Source organism: Pistacia vera, unplaced genomic scaffold (assembly GCF_008641045.1).
Source record: "Pistacia vera cultivar Batoury unplaced genomic scaffold, PisVer_v2 Contig371, whole genome shotgun sequence".
Lineage (NCBI taxonomy): Eukaryota > Viridiplantae > Streptophyta > Magnoliopsida > Sapindales > Anacardiaceae > Pistacia > Pistacia vera.
In genome coordinates this window covers 16,629-24,230 of record NW_022196192.1, presented here as the reverse complement: position 1 = coordinate 24,230, position 7,602 = coordinate 16,629, and the positions used below count along the sequence as shown (strand labels likewise).

Below are 7,602 nucleotides of genomic sequence, written 5' to 3'. Positions count from 1 at the left end.
TTTTCCTACCCCCAAACAAAAGATGACATTGTCCCCAATGTCCCATTACGCATAAATCAGGAATAGAAAAACAAAAATAACAAAGGTACGAGATAGTTCCCTGATTAATCCGTGAAGTTTTGCTCCACAGTGCACACCCGATCTGTGACCTTTTCATCACCCACATCTGTCAAAACAATTGAAACTGTGGTGTCCACTAGGTTAGAAAAAGTTACAGACTAATATGAAAGTATTACAACCTAATCTCGTCCTTACACAAACTACAAATTACAAGAAAAATGAAACAACGAAAACAACTACAACAATCCAAAACAAAAATATAAACTGAGTTTAATGTTTGAAATGAAAAAAAAAATCAACTAAAAACAAATGAAAATAAAGAAAAACAAAACAGGTGTTCCGGTGCTCATTCTTCGCCTCCCTCGTCTTCCTCTTCTTCCTCTTCCGACTCTGAGCCCATCCACTCATCTGAATCCCAGTCAGCCCATTGGAATCCTGAAGTGTCAACGTTGAGCTTGTTAAAGCTACTCTTTTGCATCTCATACATCATCTGGGTCTGCTTAACCAACCAATCCTGACGTTTTGCCATCCGTTTCATCATACCCATCATCTGTTGCATCATCTCCTTCTGTGTAGCTGTGGAGCTGGAGGATGTGACAGGGCCTTGTGTGGTTCTCTGCCATTTTGTTCCTGCCCTTGGTTGCTCAGCTTCTGGACGTTCAAGATGCTTCTGAAAATAATCTGAGTCGAGGATAGGGGCAGCGTGAATACATTGCTCATCACCTTCCACCTTGGCTCTCGTTCTAATGCACAAAGCTGTAATGAGATGTGGGAAAGAATAACTTGATCGCCCTGGTTTGGTGGCATGTTGAATGTTGTTAAAGATAATTCTTCCCACATTTATACTCTTTCCTGTGGCAATAGAATAAAACAGTAATGCCTTTTCGTAAGTTACTGTGTTATAGTGGGTTTCCATCATCAACCTCGCACTAACAAAATATTGCCACAATCGAGCCACCGGTGTCAAAGAAGTTCCCTTAATGGTCTTCTTTTGTTTCTTCGACACTGACCAAGTTGCATCCGGTTTTGCAATGACCGGAGGAATGATACTATCCTCAAACTGTGTCCCCCTAAACCTTCCGTACTCATCCTAATCAAACCCAGGCAAGTTATAAAACTCATTGATCACATCTTCTGTAAATGGCACATCAACCCCTCTCACAAATGCAAAACCCTCTTCACAATCCGGGAGATTGGCATAAAACTCCCTTACTAGTAGCTCTATAGCCGGTTGCGCAGGAGCACTCATAAATAGTTCCCATCGTCTCCTTCGACTCCAATCTAGCGCCTGACTCGCGGTCAATCCGCGCTCAGGAATAAAGCCTTTATCTCTTATTTGGATAGCCCCTTTATATCATTTCTGGGCCTCTTCATTCACAAAATGGCTGTCTACTTTCTTTCCTTTTCCCTTTCCTTTGTATGGCAACTTAACTTTGGGTGCCATTTTCTATAATTCAATTCACAGCGCAACCCAAAAATTCAAGCCTAGGTTCCCCACAACAACCAATTTAAACCTGAAAAAGAAAATTGAAAACACTTCCAAAAATTCACAATCAGACCCCCAAACTACGATTTCTCCGAATTCAACAACACACTCCAAAACTCAAAACCCACACTCCTCAAAATCACAACACGCACAATAAACCCTTCTTCAACAAAATCGAACTCACAAAATTCGCAACTCAACCAAAAATAAATTTTTCAGATCTACAACTTAAAACTTGAAATTTTGCAAAAATGAGTTTAGGGAACTTGATATCTTACCAATATGAAGGATTATGCACCACCAATTTACTCAGAATCAGCCCAGATTGGAAAGCCCCAAATTTCTTGAACTTGAAATTTTCGTGAAATTTTTGAAAAATTTGTTGTTGAAATGAGTTGTTTTGGTGTTTAGGAGGGTTAAGGAGTGAAAACTTTAGTTGGGAAAACACTTGGGAGGCAAAGGATTGAAATTGGAAAATTTTTCTCTCAACTGTATTTGAAAAAACGCGTGGAAAATGAAAAGCCAAAGTGAGTTTATATAGAAAACATGCTTTGCCGTGGCAAAGAATACTTCTTCGCCCCGGCCAAGTCTGGAGCATTTTCCTTCCTTGTATTAGCTGAAAACTTCACCTGAAACACCCAAAAACACAAATTAAAATTCATTAAAATTCATCAAAACATCAAACACACTGAAATAAAAATAGAAGAACAAAAATTTAAAACACTTGGGTTGCCTCCCAAGAAGCGCTTGTTTATAGTCGGTAAGCTTGACTCTCTCAATTTTTCATGTCGGAATGTCAAGCCGTATTGGGATGGATTTGCAACTCATCACCCCATCAATGTATGGCTTCAATCTCTTTCCATTGATTGTAAAAATGCCTTTTTCTTTATGTGTAACTTCCACTGCTCCGGATGAGTGAATTCTTGTAATTGTGAATGGTTCGGACCATCTAGACTTAAGTTTTCCGGGGAATGGCCTAAGTCTAGAATTGAACAACAACACTCTTTGCCCCACTTCAAAATCCTTCTTCCTGATATGCTTGTCATGCCACCTTTTTGTCTTCTCCTTGTAAATTCGAGCATTTTCATATGCTTCGAGATGGAACTCATCGAGTTCGTTCAAAGTCAGCATCCTTTCCTCCCCAGCAGCTCTTAAATCCATATTTAGCTGCTTGACTGCCCAGTATGCTTTATGCTCGAGTTCCATCGGTAAGTGACATGTTTTCCCATAAACCATTCTAAATGGGGACATACCAATTGGATTCTTAAATGCAGTTCGGTAGGCCCATAATGCATCATCCAATTTCCGTGACCAATCCTTCCTAGATGCATTAACTGTCTTTTCTAAAATGCCTTTAAGCTCTCTATTAGACAGCTCCACTTGCCCGCTCGTTTGTGGATGGTAAGGCGTTGCAACTCTATGTGTCACTCCATACTTACCCAAAAGTGCATCCAACTGCCTATTGCAAAAGTGGGAACCTCCATCGCTAATAATTGTCCGTGGTACCCCAAACCTTGAGAAAATATGTTTTCTCACAAAGTTAATCACTACCCTAGCATCATTAGTCGGCAATGCAACTGCTTCTACCCATTTTGACACGTAATCTACCACTACCAATATATATGTATTCCTAAAAGAGTTTGGGAAAGGACCCATGAAATCAATCCCCGACACATCAAAAAGCTCAACCATCAGGATGTTGTTCAACGACATCTCATCTCTTTTTGAAATATTACCACTCCGTTGACACTGGTCGCACTCCTGAATCATCCGGAAAGAATCCTTAAAGAGGGTTGGCCAATAAAACCCCAATTGTAGAACCTTGGCTGCTGTCCTAGTTCCTCCAAAATGGCCACCTACTTCCCTCTCGTGACAATGCAGTAGAATGCTTTTCATCTCCTCTTCCGGGACACATCTCCGTATCACTTGGTCAGCATTGTGTCTGTATAGAAATGGCTCTTCCCAAAAGTAGTACTTTAAATCTGAGAAAAATTTTCTCTTTTGTTGGAACGTCATACCACTTGGGAGCACCCTCGATGACAAATAATTTGCAAAGTCTGCATACCATGGTGCTTCATCCACTCTCATCAACTTCTCATGCGGAAAGGTTTCTCTAATTGGGATTTCCTCCACATTTCCCTGAAGTGGTCTCTCAATTCTCGACAAATGATTTGCCACCACATTTTCTGATCCTTTCTTATCACGAATTTCCAACTCGAACTCCTGAAGCAATAGGATCCATCTTATGAGCTGAGGTTTTGCTTCTTGCTTTGCCAATAGGTGCCTAAGTGTTGAATGGTCCATGTAGACGATCACCTTTGCACCTAACAAATACGAACGAAATTTGTCAAAAGCAAAAACCACAGCTAACAATTCTTTTTCAGTGGTAGTGTAATTCAATTTGCATCAGTAAGTGTTTTGCTAGCATATTGAATTACATGCAACATTTTGTTCTTCCTCTGTCCTAACACTACCCCTAGAGCAAAATCACTAGCATCACACATTAATTCAAATGGCAGTCCCCAATCGGGAACTACAATAATAGGTACAGATACTAATAATTTTTTTAAGGGTTAGAAAGGCATGCATGCATGCATTCATCATTAAAATCAAACAAAACATCTTTATTCAATAAATTGCAAAGGGGTTTAGAAATCTTAGAAAAATCCTTGATGAATCGTCTGTAAAACCCCACATGCTGCAAGTAACTTCGGACCGCTTTGACATTCGATGGTGGTGGCAGCTTCTCTATCACTTCAGTCTTTGCTCAATCAACTTCTATTCTGTCCTTTGAAATCCTATGACCGAGCACTATTCCCTCATGGACCATGAAATGACACTTCTCCCAATTTGAGCACCAAGTTCATCTCTTTACATCGCTGCAAAACAAGAGAAAGATTAGTTAGACAACTATCAAAAGACGAACCAAAAACTGAGAAGTCATCCATGAAGACTTCTATGAACCGTTCCACCATGTCTCCAAAGATTGACATCATGCATCTCTGAAATGTTGCTGGTGCATTGCATAACCCAAAAGGCATCCTTCGGTAAGCAAAGGTGCCATAGGGGCAAGTAAAGGTCGTCTTCTCTTGATCCTTAGGAGCGATGGCAATCTAATTGTATCCTGAATACCTATCCAAGAAACAATAATAGACATGTCCTGCCAACCTCTCCAACATCTGATCAATGAAAGGCAGTGGAAAATGATTCTTCCTTGTCGCCTCATTCAATTTTCGATAATCAATGCACACTATCCAGCCCATCACTGTCCTAGTTGGTATCAATTCATTACTCTCATTTCTTACTACCGTGATACCTCCCTTCTTCGGAACCACTTGTACTGGACTCACCCACGGACTGTCGAAAATATGATAGATAATCCCTGCATCTAAGAGTTTCACCACCTCCTTTCTCACCACTTCCTTCATCGAAGGATTCAATCTAAATTGTGGTTGCACCATAGGCTTAATATCATCCTCCATGAGTATCTTATGCATGCAAAATGATGGCGAGATGCCTCTAATGTCCGAAATCGTCCATCCAATTGCTAATCTATATTCCCTCAACACCCTAATCAACCGCTCTTCCTCCAATTTACTCAATCCTGAACTAATGATCACTGGGAAGGTTTCTGAGTCCCCAAGATATACATATTTGAGGTGGGAAGGTAAAGGTTTCAACTCAAGCTTTGGAGGTTCTTCATTTTTTTCCTTTTCCTTCTTTTTTTCAAAATCGAACTCCTCAAATTCTAAATCTTGACTCTCATCAATCAGTTGAAGTGCTTCTAACAACCTAGTACATTCATTACTCGCCGAATCACCTACCTCTACTGTTTTGGATTTGGCTATACACGCTTCTAGAGGTAATTGTGGGGTGTTTTCTTCAATGGATTCCACAACCAATTTATCCACCACATCGACATTAAAACACGAATCCGTTTCGGATGGAAACTTCATCGCCTCAAAGACATTGGAAGTTACTATTTCATCTTGAACTCTCAACAGTAACTTTTCATCCTGCACATCTATTAGTGCTCTCCCCGTGGCCAAGAATTGTCGACCCAAAATGAGAGGAATTTCCTTATCTTCTTCCATATCCAGAACCACAAAATCAGCTGGAAAAATTATCTTATCCACCTTCATCAACACATCCTCCACTATCCCCCTCGGATGTTTTATGGACCTATCCGCTAGTTGCAACGACATGGTCGTTGGCTTCACTTCACCAATTCCCAATCTCTTAAAAATAGAAAAGGGCATTAAATTAATACTAGCACCTAAATCACACAAAACATGATCAAACATAATATCTCCTATAGTGCAAGGAATAGTAAAACTCCCTGGATCTTTGAGCTTCGGGGGTAACTTCTTCTGGAGAATGACACTGCACTCCTCCGTAAGCATCACTGTTTCCTCATCTTCTAGCTTCCTTTTGTTCGATAGGATTTCCTTAAGGAACTTCGCGTAGCTCGGCATCTGTTGCAACGCATCTGCAAAAGGAATGTTAATATGCAATTTTTAAAAAATTTCAATAAATTTTAAAAACTGCTTATCCTAATATTTTTTCTTCAGTCTTTGAGGAAAAGGCACGAGTGCAGTGTGATGTGCCAACTCTGGTGGTATCTCGGGGAATGGCAATTTCTCCTTCTTCTTTTGCCTTTCATCTTTCTTCTTGTTATCTTCCTCCAAACCGCTCGGTTTCTCATCAATTACAATCTCTTCATCAACTTCCTCTTCAGATTCTTCCTTTCCAAATTCTTTCTTTCCATCTTGTTCAACCTCTTCCAAAACTGTCCCACTCCTCAAGATTATGGCATTTTCTTGTTCATGTGGGTTAGTGACTATATTGCTTGGTAAGGAACCCTGCGGTCTCCTATTTAGCTTCTCGGCCAGTTGACCCATCTGTACCTCAAGATTCCGAATGGACGCCCCTTGATTTCTGAAATTCATCCTTGTCTCATTCATAAATCCTATGGTCTCCTGCATAAATTTCCTAAACATGTCTTCCAACTTTGTCACTCTTGGATCTCCCGGTTGATTATTCACCCCTGGTTGGTTATTCGGCACTATCCTTTGGTTCCATTGATTATTTTGCTGGTTCTGATTGCCCTAAGCCAGATTTGATGATTTCTCCACCCCGGATTGTACGTGTTGGAATACGGGTTGTTTGGTTGCCTTTGATTTCCTGTCAAGTAGTTCACTTGCTCCGATGATGAAGATGACGAAGAAAATGTGTTCCCCACTTGACACTCTTTGCTCACATGGTTTCCTACACAAAAATCACAAGTTAGTTGAGGTGCTTGAATAAAGTTTACCTGCATACTTCCCAACTATTTCTGAAGTGCCATGAGTTGGGCTGAGATGGCTGTGAAGGCATCAACTTCATGAAGACCCGTAGATTTTCTTGGTATTGCTCTCTCATTTGGTCTTTCATAGTTGTTGCTTGCCAAAACCTCAAGCAACTCATAGCCTCCTCTGGTGTCTTATTCTGCAAAGCTCCTCCTGATGCTACATCCACCATGGTTTGCACGTTACCCATCAATCCATTGTAGAAAGTTTGGACTTGAAGCCAAACTGGCAGCCCATGGTGTGGACATTTCCTCATCAATTCCTTGTACCTCTCCCAAGCCTCATACAATGACTTAGATTCCTTTTGTAGAAATGATGTGATATCATTTCTCAGTTTTGCTGATTTTGCTAGAGGAAAGAACTTAGTTAGGAATTTCTGTGCTAGATCATTCCAAGTTGTGATAGTCCCCGATGGTAGTGCCATTAACCACCCCTTTGCTTTATCCCCCAATGAGAATGGGAATAACCTAAACCTAATGGCATAATCTGACACTCCGTTCGACTTGAAGGTGTCACAAATTTCCAAGAAGTTCGCAATATGCTGATTCGGATCTTCCTTCAAATCACCATTAAACCTTACCGACTGCTGGATCATCTGAATGATTGTCGGCTTAATCTCAAAGTTGTTGGCTTGCACCGTAGGCCCAATAATACTCGACCCACTGCCATTAACTGCGGGAACTGAGAATTCCTTAGTGTCCTGTTTTT

General features: G+C 40.6%; 1 non-coding gene across 1 annotated transcript; it reads left to right on the top strand.

The window, feature by feature from the left end:
* Window positions 1-7,124: 7,124 nt before the first annotated feature.
* LOC116140382 lies at window positions 7,125-7,231 on the top strand. Its single transcript, XR_004129614.1, has one exon. It is a non-coding gene; the product is annotated as a small nucleolar RNA R71 (small nucleolar RNA).
* Window positions 7,232-7,602: the final 371 nt, after the last annotated feature.